Raw genomic sequence first — 14384 nt, 5'->3', positions numbered from 1 at the left:
CAACACGACAGCAAGACCAAATATTTAATTAAACAGCGATTACTTCGCGTATTTTTACGGACCTTGTTAACCCATAATAAATTGAAATGACACTTTGACAGTTGTCATACCTCCCTTGTTAAGTTTTCACAAGAGATGAAAAAAAGAATGAGCTATTCACTACTTGAAACAAACACCGTAATTAAGTTTTACGCTTGCACCCTATGTTACGTTAACGTAATGCCGATGTTTAACATATGAACGTAATCCAACGAAAAGACGCGCTGTTGATTCGCCAGCCATCTACCAATCGGAGAGCTGACGTCTGCTTGCGTGTACATGTTGTCCATTATGCATACAATGGCTGTTGTAGTAATGCCTGTTCGTAATTTACACGTGAATTCCTATTGTAGCGTTGTTTGAAACACTTTCAAGCAGTGAATGCATAATTGATTGAAAATCCGCGTTATTTTAACGCTGAATGCATTGTAAAATAACGCCATTTATATCTCTATCATAAGCATAAGTATCAATACAAGCTAACGCGTCAATGTTCAATATGAAATTGTCAATATGTAATTTACAATTGTCCAAAATAGTTGCATAATTACTCTTTTCGCTAGAGAATCTTTGACAAAAATATGCATATTATTTTCGCCTTTATGATTGTTATACTTTTGTTTAATTATGGCGTGATGGTGTTTCGATTTGAATCATCAGTGCAGCGATAGGCGCTAATAGCAATTAACACCATCGAAAACTATCGCACGCAGAGCTGATTGAGTTACATGTATAGTGCGACACTCAAGATACGACTGATAAAGGCGAAGTATATCCGACAATTAAGGATAATGACAACATTTCCTACATAGATTATTACGTCAATTGTCTACATTAATTGATCAGTAGCCCACGACTAGCATCCTGTAGGGACATTATTTGCTGTAGCGTTTGTCAATTGCACACTAGAGTAGTTATACAGCTCCTCTGTATTGTTTATTATAAACATGTCACACTTGACTTTCATTATTTCTTACAATAGTAGTGCACATTTTATTTCACGCTCGTTTATTTGGTTGAATTCAAATAAACACTATTTTTCGTTATGTTCCTCTTTTCAAATATACATTTATCTGCAAATAGAATTTACTTCACTTTTTTTATTTAGTTTTACAAATATGTTTAGATATTTTATTTTAAACAAAAATGTTCATGCATTGTGTACAAGAACGATAGCTATTGCTATAGCTCGGTAACTGAAATACGTCTTGCTTTTGACTTGTTCATTCCGCTACAAGCATTTTTAATTGTAGTTTGGCACACCTTTCTTCAAAGCAACCCTGTATTGTATAATCATGTCACATATCGATCTCAGTATTGCACTTATGCGCGTTGATTAAATGCATTACATTCACCAATAAAGATACAATTTATAAAAAATTGGTTATAACCACTTATAAAGAAGTCTGTAAAAGATGTAGTATTCCTTTATGTTACGTTGTCATATCTCTTAAGCCGCTAACAGTTATATCGGTAGAGCTATTTAAATAAAAACGGCAATTCTTATTTAACCTTATTTAATTATATAAATTAATAAATCAGAAAACAAACTTACTTTTGCTTATTTAATTCCTACGGTATCTAATGCACAAAACAAATGATGCAAACAGATTCCTGATTTAAATATATATATAAGTTTTCGCTTTATGCTCTCATTCCAAGATGTACGAAAATAAACTCCTCTAGCGTATATATTCATTATAGCCATTTATGGCAGTCACGTGACTCAACCAATCAGACTGCAGGCCGTGAGAACGGTGATTCCCCTATTTTCAATGGCTGTAAATGGAAGTAACTCTGCTGTCATTGTCTCGCTTGATAGAGCACTATTGTAGCGAAATTATCGATTGTCATTCTGTAGCGAGCTGTGTTCGTTCGCGGTAAAGCTTTTATCAATGATACTACTAGTAGGTCAACATGAGCTTGCTTCACGATATGAAAACAATACTCACGTTTATTAAAACAGATACAAGTTGATCGACAAAATATGCAAAAAACTTTACAACGCTGTAGTGTGATTAAATAAACAATTATGTTTTATGCAAATATCTTTTTTTCATTTTAAGCAGACGACAGTCCATGCCGACTTTGCAGACGTGACACTGTAGATTAAGTCAAGAGTGAATTTCGTCTGCTCCGTTTTTTCTGTATTGGTTCATATGATTGGTGGATCGGGTATCGATCTCAAGGACGGGAAAACACGATGTTTGTACCGCATTGCTAAAATAAGAACATGCGAATTAATTGTTCATAAAAAACTTCCCGGTGTTTGCTTTAAAGAGCCCATGATTTCGCAACGAAAAGAATATAACCTTTAAAATGACATTACCCCCATTTCCACCATATTTAACAACATACAATCGCACACTTTTGTGCATCATCACCACCACCATCATCATCATCACCACCACCATCTTCATCATCGTTATTATCATAATCATCACTGCCACCATTACCACCACCACCACCACCATCACCACTATTCATCACAACCATTCGCACCGTCATATCTTTAACAGAACAATTGATGCAAGAGTATTTGCAAGTTAAGTTATGTCAGTTATCAGAAAATATATCAATAGACACTAACATGTTTAAGGAAACATAAAGGCATGTTAAAGTAGGAATAAATTACAATATGACACGAAACGTTTGCAAACGTTAAACAGTTTATGAAGGTGAACAGCAACATTTAACCCATTTATGCCTAGTGGACTCTCCCATCCTTCTAAATTGGATCAATTTATTTCCAATATTAGGGATGTCTAGTATATTTATTTCTATATTTAGAATAGTTCTAACAGAAATTCCTGTAAGCAAACAGCGAAGACCCTGATGAGACGCCGCATCATGCGGCGTCTCATCTGGGTATACGCTGTTTACCAAGGCTTTTTTCTAGACGCTAGGCATGAATGGGTTAAGGTGTACCGGTTTTTTGGGCTTCATAAAAGGTAAAGCAGAACACTTGAATAAATATTTAAAGATATCAAATCAGTTTTATTGTTTTGCTTTACTGTTTTCATAACGCGGACGAACAACTTAAAAACACCCTCGCTGTGACATTGGTAGATGCAATCAGCTCGTATGATCTCCGCGACATTTCTATATCGTGACATATTGTAACATTAAAGCGCCGCGTGGGTATATCGGGTACAAATGGCATGTGTGCAAATGCTAGGGGAATACCCGGCGATCTACCGCGCAGCCCGATTGGACGTTTGCTTTATCAATGCTTTAAAGGGGCCTTTTCACAGATTTTGGCATGTTCTGAAGTTATTCATTAAATGCTTTCTATTGATAAATGTAAACATTTGATTGTAAAAGCTGTAGTAAAAAATAAAGAATAAAATAAAAAAGGAAAAAAACTTTGCCTGGAGCAGGTTTCGAACCAGTGACCCCTTGAGTCCTGCCGAGGTCCTGAAGTAAAAACGCTTTTACCCTCTCGGCTTATACATAGGTGACGTATTTTATACCATATAAAAGCAATCTTCGTAGTGTCACAAAATTTAACGACAACAACAGAACTCTCCAAATTATTCAATCGTTTCGCGTTGCAACGCTTTATAATTTTTTAATTATATTAGACCATGGTAAATGTTCAGTAATACTGTTTCCCCACAAATATCATAACTTAAACGAAAATTTGCGAATCTGAAACAATTTTTTTCAATTTTTTTCAATTTACCAAAACGTGAAAAGATCCCTTAAACAGTCTCGGGTGGAATGTTCGTTTGTGATACACCGTGCATACTAATCGGCTTTAATATTTGACGTTTCAAACTAAACAAATACTCAGGCAATTGCTTAAATATTAAACAGCGATTACTATTTAAGAATAATATTTCAGAGACCGGTTGCACCAAATCACGCTCTTTCCATATAGTTAAAGACTGGCTGGATTAAGTTTGCTGTTATAAGTTGTACGACCTTGGTATGCAGAAAGGGATCTTTGGTTGCATGCATCGCTATACAAATGTCATTTGCGCTCACTCATTATATTGTTTCTCTTAAACCGTGGCTTTCAAGTCTTGCAAAGCATTGCAACATGTAAAATAATTGCAAAAGACAACATATTAAATCTATGGCTTTGACCACTTCAAACAAAACTCTAATGGAATTTGAATATCTGATTTAAGACAATACGCGCAGATGATCCTATACTTTCTATTCATAGTTCTTTGCATAACGTTTTAATTGGTTGACCTTCTTTTATTGGCACCACATGAGAATTGTTCAAGTAGAGAAACACATATTACGTAAGGAGAAATATTTGCTTGTTGTGACCCCCAACCTTGACCTTTCAATCCCTGACAGTGTGTATTGTCCTATTCTGACCGATTTTATGGTGTTTGTTAACTCCAATGCACACATGTATCTATTTGCGGCGAGCTGTTTCAAAATGTATCATGAAGGCTCAAGTTTTATTTTCGTGCCGCCAATTTTCATTTATACAATGACAGGGACAATTATTGAAATTCCTCAATGTTATCAGTTTATCAGGACATCGCTATCGATGGCGAAGATATGTCCAGAGCCTGAACAAAAGCATGCCCTTTTAAAGGGGCCTTTTCACAGATTTTGGCATTTTTTAACTTATTCATTAAATGCTTTATATCGATAAATGTAAACATTGGATCGTAAAAGCTCCAGTAAAAGATCAAGAATAAAATTAAAAAAAGGAAAAGAACATTGCCCGGAGCAGGTTTCGAACCAGTGACCCCTGGAGTCCTGCCAGAGTCCTGAAGTAAAAACGCTTTAGCCTACTGAGCTATTCCGCCGAGTACACATTCATGAAGTATTTTATACCTTATATAAGCAATCTTCGTAGTTTCACAAAATTTAACGACAAAAACAGAATCTCTCCAAATTATTCAATCGTTTCGCGTTGCAACGCTTTATAATTTTTAGGTTTTAAAATCGTCAAAAGATGCATATAATGGCTATATTAGAGCCATAGTAATGTTCAGTATTACTGTTTCCTCACAAATATCATAACTAAAACGAAAACTTGCGAATCTGAATCAACTTTTTTCAATTTTGTCAATTTACCAAAGCGTGAAAAGATCCCTTTAAGCGTTAAATCTCCGGTGCTTGAGTGACAGATATTTTATATGCACAGCATCATAGCTTGCAGAGAGTATTTGTACAGGCGTTGTGTTTATCAAGCGTTATCAGAACAGATTTGTCATATTCATAAAGTCGCCGCAAGATTTTGACAGACCGGTTTATTGGAGATAATTTTTATGTTTCATCGATATTGAGAAAAAAAGATTCAATGCAGCAATCAATCCACCATCAGTTTGGTAGTTAATTGCACCATTAAAGATAGCTTTGAACACCCTGTCAATTACTTGTAATAACAGCATACGTGCAACTTTTGTCACACACAGTTTCATGTGTCAGGGAATGTATTTAAATTTCATGCTGAAGATGCATACAAGTATGCTGCTTTGACAACAACAAATACAAATTTCTGCCGATCTTTTACAGCTGTATCATTAACCCCCGCTCAGGTTGTTTTAATTGTTTGTGTTCGTGTTTTCTCTGTGCATTTATCATACTTGAATACTTTGGTTTGATGTTAAAATTCCTAAATGGCAAATAATGAACATATCTTATATTCACAATATTTGCATGTCAATAATTTAAATGAGAAATTTAGGTCGTATACAGGGGATGAATTAATGTCCCGTAACATTGATCTTGAAGAAACGCAATCTATCGGTGTGTCGCTCGCTATTTTAACCCATTAAAGCCTAGTGGACTCTCCCATCCTTCTAAATTGGATCAATTTATTTCCTAAATTAAGGATGTCTAGTATATTTATTTCTATATTAAGAATAGTTCTAACAGAAATTCCTTTAAGCAAACAGCGAAGACCCTGATGAGACGCCGCATCATGCGGCATCTCATCTGGGTCTACGCTGTTTGCCAAGGCATTTTTTCTAGACGCTAGGCATAAATAGGTTTAGTGTAAGTCTACTTCGACCGTGAACTTATCGAAGTGCCAGCCTAACTATGTTATCTGCTTATCTGAAGTATATTATTTTCTATTTGAAGTTTACCATACTCAGTAAATATTTTGTAATGTGTCGGCCTATTTTTAGTTTACCTAATAGTGTTCACGATCGGGCCTCTGAAATATTTTCCTGTGACCATGGACAATAACTCAAGTAATACGTAATGAGGCGAAATATATAATCCATCGATATTGATTGTTTTGAATAGTTCGCCATTAAACACGGAGTTTTATGTTAAACGATTTGCCGATCAGTGTAAATCCATTTGCAAGACATTGAAGTATGTTTGATACCCACTGCAATACCGCCATAGTGTTCACCCATGTTAAAGACAGGAAATAATTGCATATCTCAAACAAATGGATAAATGTGGTCACGTTATTTCTGCAGTATTATTTCAAAGTAAATGTTGTTGTCGCGGTTAAGTTAAATCAACATAGCCTGTTTTAAAAAAAAGGTCCTAATAATTTATTAGATCTTTTGGAACATAACCTTCAACAATTGTTGTTAATAGATAGTTTCGCTAGTGTCGTCTGTAATTAACAACAAGCATTGATTAAATGTACGTCGTGTCTGCACATAACGCACAGCAACCTTCATGCGTTTTTTTGCACTACAACATGCACTCTTTTATGAAAGTTGCAAATTCCAATACTGGTTTTATGCACTTAAAAAAAATCACTATCAAATATATATATTTTTTTCTTCAGAAAAGTTAATTTTTCGTTATAATATGATTATTTATCATTCAAAATGATGTTTTCACTAATTAATATCATAGCTACTCGCTAACCACCTGTGGTTTTATGGCTCTTAGTAAGGTATTATATTGACATACTTGATTGTAACTTACACACTTGAAGAGATATTATTTTGGAACAAGATATTTTAAATACTGTTAAAACATGTTTTAATATGACCATGAAATCAGATAGCTGTTAACAATTTAGGCTCGTGAAATGCAAACAATCTGTCCTTTTTATGTCCGTGCACTCAAGCGTTCAATACCGGCGCCTGGTTTCACGAATAAATATTAAATAAAATACATACATAAATAAAGAAATATTGATTTCAATGCCATGCAAACGTATCGAACGCTTCTCTTCGATTGGCAATTTATTGACATAAAGTACAATAAAACGTTCATATGATAACAAGTACTCCCAATACAGATTGTTCTATATAACTTTAATAACAGTTTTAAAATAAACTTGAATAATTACGTGAATGCAATCGTAAAACACGATAAAAGTTTTGTTTGCCCGTAGGTATAAACCAATACGTGCGAAAACAAGAGATTCATATCGGGTTTTTTTATTACCCGCGCATTGCCGGAGGTTACGCAACGTGATTTATTTTTTTTATTGTTTGATTAACCATACATTTAGATATAACACCAAATGGATTCGCATTCAACTCGAATAAGTTATCAATTAACGTTTGACAGGTTAAAGTCGTATAATTTGAAATCTGAAATCGTTTTACGGCTTATTTATTGTCTGATAATAAATACAGTAGTTTTTCAAGCAAATTGAGCAAGATTTTGATCGCTCTTTTTAGAGATTGACCCCGGTAATTGACCTATCATGGGTAATAGGTGTTCAGTGGGGATTATTTCAAACTTTTAAACATTCGAATGAGCAAAGTTACTATGGCAGTCTGGCTAATGTTGACCCGTTTCTTGCACAGGTATTTGAACAAAAATTTAAGTACCTGTGGTTTCTTGATTATGATTCAGTCAGGGAACGCACCACACCATGTCTTTCATGGTCCTTTCTTCAGAGTACCATTTGGATCGAAAGTCAACAAGACCTAATAGGTAAGAGAGAAATGTACTTCGACGTACAATATTGTACTTCGACGTACAGTTTTTACCAACCCTTGAGTGTTAGCCAATCAGAAGACGCCTTACATCTGTTGCTTTAAGAGATATTTGTAATTATTATTATTATTATTATTATTATTATTATTATTATTATTATTATTATGTATTTATTGAACATAATTATTATTATTATTAATACCAAATAATGCGACTATAGACTACTACCTGGCGGAATTAACAGACAGACAGACAGACAGAAAGTTTATTTAATAGACTTGTACAATGTACATTGTCAACAACACATTATGAAAACAGTACAATGTTAATTGTGATAGGTACAAAGTTTTACACATATTTACAAATTATTTACTAAGCTAACAAAGTAAATTAAATATAAAAACAACAAAGACAGAAAAAAAGGAATAATGAAAAGTGAAAAGAGGATGAACATTTAAAGCATTATTGCGTTAATAATAGCTGTTCGAACTTAAAGTGATTCTTTAACAAAGAGACATATTTTTATAGGTTCTTTTTTATTATTCGATTGCAGTAAACTTTAATATTTATACATAGATGGCCTTTTGTAATAACATGTTTTATGTATTTTTTTCTAATGTTTCTAAACGCCGGGCAAATGCAAATAAAATGAAATTCATCTTCAATATCAGTCGAATTGCAACACAAGCAGTAACGCTGATTTCTAGCAACTTGCATAACGACCGGTTTGAATATGTAGTGGATGGGCTGACAATCTTAATCTGGTGAAAAAGTATCTCAAATTTCTTGGTAAAATGTCTTAGTAGGACTCATATTCAAAATTGATTTTAAAATTTCGTTAAACATCTAACATCGAACTGTTATTTAAGGTTCTATACCAGTCCTGTGTAAAGTTATCATAAACTCTGCCTTTAAATTCCTCTACAAATGAGTTAATCTCAATATTAATAGTATTTACATCACCAAATGCATAACTAAAACCATAGTCATCAAACATTTTTTTAACATTAAATATCCAATTATGACAGCCTTTATGATAATCTGAGACGGCCAAGTTATATATGGTTTTAATAATGATATTTTCAGATCTACATATCTCAAACCAATATTTAATGACACGGACATATCTATGTATATACATGGGATATCTACCCAGCTCACCGTAAACACATGCATAACATGTGTTAAGTTTTACCTTTAATAATCATTTGCAAAAGTTCAAATGGATTCTTTCAAGTTCCTTAGATTTAGTATAGCCCCAGACTTCCAAAGCATAATTTAAAATGGAACCAAAAAATGCGTCAAATAATTGACAAAGTATCTTCGGCTTTAAATCGTAGTCATTACATTAAGACAATAAAATATGCCTTGCCTTTAATGCTTTACCCGTTAGGTGTTCCTGATTCAATGTGAAACTCCCAGTATAATTAAAAACAACCTCAAGATAGTTAAAATCATTCACAACTTGAATGTCATGACCATTGTAGGTCCACTTTTCATTTTGCTATAATCCGCCTCTTTTCCGAAATACTGTTAATTTTGTTTTCTCTGTATTTACTTTCAATCCCCATAAATTACAATAATAATATAGATTATCTAAATAAATTAACCTCTGACTTATGCAAATAATGGTTTTCACAAAATACGACCAAACCAGGGAGGTAATTATACATGTTTTATCCCTGAATCGTTTGGTAACTGTTTGGATACCGTTGGGAATTTCCTACAAAGTGATGCGGTGGACCGTGATACTCCGCCCCGCATGGTCAATAAATACTCACAATTTGCTTGATAATTGTTATTTAAAAAAAGGTAACCTTGAATCTTCTTCAAATTGGTATATAATCCATTTCAATGTATTTAATACTTAAAACTTCTTTTTTTTTCAATGTTGATATTTGTATTCATTTTGTCCCCAATTAAAATGAGATTTTAAACATTTATTATGAATAAATCTGAAGGAAAAGCGGCTCAAGAGACGAGTGTATTGATTGGCTGTTCAGAAAAGTTGTACGTAAAAGTACAGACATGAACATCGAAGTACAAATTGGACTTCGACGTAGAAATATATTCTTCGAAGTGTATTTCATATTTGTACTTCGAAGTACAATTTGTGTACTTGATTCCAGATGCATCACAGTGATTGCATGTTAGGAAACTATTCGAGATCACTTAAGTGTTTTTACATGATCGATTTTTTTGGAAGGCAAATGACAACCATGTACGTTTTCTGCAAAGTTTAAATTAATATTAAGTATTTATGATTTCTGATTTTATTCATGAAGCATTTGTAACGTTCAAGTGTTTATTTGCATACTACTGGGATAATAACTCTCTTGGCGAATACCGATAATTAATTTAATTATTTGTGACCATGACCGATATGAATAAAGGCATTGTTAAATGTTAACAGTATTTCAACATCATCTTATTAGCGTAAATTTTCCTTAAAACGGAATTCCATTCGTCATGTTTATTTCAGAGAATCAAGCGAAACATGTAATGTAACTTAATAGTTTAATGTTAGGAAGTTATTCGTTAAAGCGGCATCCACTTCCGGAGATTAAGAACACCTACATAGTTATTTTGCATAATCGTCTGCCGAAATCGCAAGGATAATACTGGTTGTCATGTGATACGGGATTTACTTTAAAAGTTGAATGAGCATTTCAAAATCTCATCTTATTTCCCCCAACGTTTACGCTGGCATTTGATTGGGAATGGTTGTTAAAAGCTTGGTACAAATAACACAGCGAGGTACCCCGTTAATCGGGTTTATCTTCGCGCTTACTTAATATAGATGCTGAAGTGCGATCGTGTCAGACTACAATATACTTAAAAGTAACGTATCATTAGGTTTTCGGAGAATTCTATTTTTAACACCCAATACGTAAGGTGGGATGAACATCGGCATGTTTCTGTTACCATTAGAAGCCCGAGTGACTTGTTTATGGAACCCCCTGAGCAAGTCGGGATGAAATAGAATATACATCTTGAAATACAAACCCGGTAAAATAAGCCTTTCATGTATAATGAAATCAGTCATTGTGGATGGTTGGTATGAGGTAACAAGCATCCTCGTTCCTATGCAAAGCATCCGAGGTATAGGGTAAAATGTCAATACGTATTTATAAAGAAGTTGCTGTATGATATTGATGTCAAGTCGTGATGGCTTGAGATACGATCGATTCGATTAAAGGGGCCTTTTCACGTTTTGGTAAATTGAAATAATAATATAAAAAAATGTTTCAGATTCGCAAATTTTCGTTTTAGTTATGATATTTGTAAGGAAGTAGTAATACTGAACATTTACCATGCTCTAAAATAGCCAGTATATGCATCTTTTGACGATTTAAAACCAGAAAACTATAAAGCGTTGAAACTCGAAACGATTGAATAATTTGGATAGTTCTGCACTGTTAAAAAGCCCCCACGCCGTGCATGTATGTGGTGTGTGGTGTGTGGCGAGAGGGGGGGGGGGGGGAATCACCCGATCACCATTAATTGACTTTGCTGACTTCAGAGCCTTGCGCGGCAGCAAGCATTAAGCCTTTAATCCGGGACCCTCGCGATACTCCTTAGTTATCGTGCTCTGGAAAAAGGGGTTTAATGCATGTGCGTAATGTGTAGTCACAGATTGGCCTGTGCAGTCCGCACATAATTATATAGGACGACCATTTTCGGCTTTTACGATATTTTTCTTTTACAGAAAGTTTCTTCTTTGCAAAAATCCATTTAAGGCGGAAAGTGTCGTCCCTAATGAGCCTTAGCGGACTGCACAGGCTATTCTGGGACGACACGCACATGGATTAAACCCCCTGTTCACAGAGCGAGGCCCAATTGTTTTTTCTCATAAATATTTGACATCAAATTTGCAATTTACAGCGGACGGGTAGGGTACGTTCACAACATACACTATTATATTAACTAAATAAAGTCATGCGTTCAATACAACCTTCTAAGTGTTTAACAACGTGATGGTATCTGCACTTACGTATCATTTGGTCCGTTGTGCAAAGTTGACTGGCTTCTCATCTTCCAATACGAGCATTAAACGGAAAACATGATCGGTGATCTAGCCTTTCAATTTCATCTTGTGTCAGTAAAACGACAAATTTAGAAGCAGATATTATGTTTTTGCATAAGTGTTTTTTTATTTTATTTAGATTTCACGCTTTATTTTGTAAAAGGTTTAACTATTGAATACAAAAAAGGTTTAACTATTCAATACAGGTATGTTAGATGCTAATGAAAAACTCACACTGAGGTCATTAAAATATGATATGTTCCGAGAAAACTGGGCTTAATGCATGTGCGTAAAGTGTCGTCCCAGATTAGCCTGTCAGTACGCACAGGGTAATCAGGGATGCCACTTTCCGCCTAAACTTGATTTACGGTAAGGAGAGACCTCCTTGAAACTAAAAATATCATAAAAGCGGAAAGTTTCGTCCCTGATAAGCCTGTGCGGACTGCACAGACTAATCTGGGACGACACTTTACGCACATGCATTAAGCCCAGTTTTTTCAGAACGCGACTCATATTAGCATACCAAGATATGCTAATCCGACGACAGATCCTCACATCAACTATGTACACCAAGGCCAATGTGTAAAAAAGTAAACATTCACTATGAAATATATTCCTTGTTTTTATTTAAATGAAATTATTTATCGTGTATTTAAAGCAAATTGGCATTGCACACATGAGATGTTGCGATTAGACACGCTTCATCCGCGATCTTCAATTAATAAGACTTAGTATAACAACGATGCTCTATGAAATATCCATATTCGACTTAATATTATATAATATATTTGTTAACCAAGAGATTTTTTTTTAATGATTATAGTATTTATAAGGTTGAAATTGTACCAAAAACAGTATTACACTCAAGATGTTGTTACAATATTAAATGATTATAAGTGCATGTCATATCGAATTATAAACTGCCAATTGGTAAATCGCGAAGTAAGTAACAAACTTATTCGAATTTGAAATTCCGTCAACTTTATTTTTCTAAAGAAAATTATATTTCTTTTCTCTATGGATTAAGGCCACCACATGATCGGAAAGCAAGCGGAATATATTCATATTTTACAGTATAATACTATAGTATCATACATTAATTTTTAGAAAAACAATCTTCCTGCAACAACAAAATAAACATTATGTTTAAAATTGATATATTAAATTTGTGATTTATGTACTCGAAAAATATTCTTAGGTTACATTAAGCTACTGTTACGATAATTAAAAAGATAAATAATGTTTTCCAGCGTAAAGGCTATTTTCTTATGGGAATAGGATAACTGCTTCAGAAGTTAGAACCAATGCCCTCGTCAAAAATCGATCGTTCTCGAGCTTGTCGCATATCCAAGTTAAGTAACTGAAATACATAATTCAACATTTTTCCACCAGCCTCCAACTTAATAACTTATTGTAACGTGATGCATGCCAGATGTCTAACCCATTTATGCCTAGCGTCTAGAAAAAGGCATTGGCAAACATCGAAGACCCAGATGAGACGCCGCATGATGCGGCATTTCATCAGGGTCTGCGCTGTTTGCTTAAAGAAATTTCTGTAAAAAATATTCTAAATATAGAAATAAATATACTAGACATCCCTAATTTTGGAAATAAATTGATCCAATTTAGAAGGATGGAGAGTCCACTAGGCATAAATGGGTTAATAGTCCAGTGTTGTCGAGTGGTACGAGCTCCTTAGCATCCCTACATCGTCATGGCTGGGACTTAACAGCGTGCGGAACACCGCCACTAGGTTCGACCCCCATGACAGGATCCTGCAAACTTGACTGTAAAATTGTTGCATTTTTTTGTTTATCGGCATAGTTTCCACGAACACACTTCTCCCTAGTCAAGGGGGAAAGACGTTCTTTACTTAAATTTCCCGCTTTACTCGGCGGAACTTGTGTTATAAAAATGAAACCAACCTTGACATAACAATGGCAAACCTTTAAGATAATACATGGTTTTTCGGCATTGAATAATGGTCGCACGGAATATCTTTTGTTATCTTGTAAGATTTCTGATAAACATTTACCGTTATAGACTGCATATCTGTAAGGTCAATCTGACATCGTTTTCAGGTTAAGCATTTGACTACAGATTGTTCTGTTTGAATAAATAATAAAGACATAACGTTCCGAACATGAATACATTGAAATGCCTACTGCATACGTCATCACAAACAACCCCATTGAAATTCATGAGCAATAAGCACGCCCCTAATCATATATACAGTACTTACAAACGTAAAACAATTGGAAAGGATCGTATTACTAATTGAAGCCGACCACAATGTGACCAGTTTGTAAACTATACTACAGTCCAACATTGATTGCACTTTTTCGTGCGTAGTACATTTACGTGCAGTAAGGAAGTACTGATTAAATCACTTTGCAACACTGTGACGAACATTTGTTGGCCTTAATCGCTAGTCTAAAGCGGTTAATTTCGGTAACCGGAAACGAATATCATCAGG

This window comes from Dreissena polymorpha, chromosome 1 (assembly GCF_020536995.1).
Source record: "Dreissena polymorpha isolate Duluth1 chromosome 1, UMN_Dpol_1.0, whole genome shotgun sequence".
NCBI classification, from domain to species: Eukaryota; Metazoa; Mollusca; class Bivalvia; order Myida; family Dreissenidae; genus Dreissena; species Dreissena polymorpha.
The sequence above is the reverse complement of the archived record's forward strand: the minus strand, read 5'-3'. Positions refer to the sequence as shown.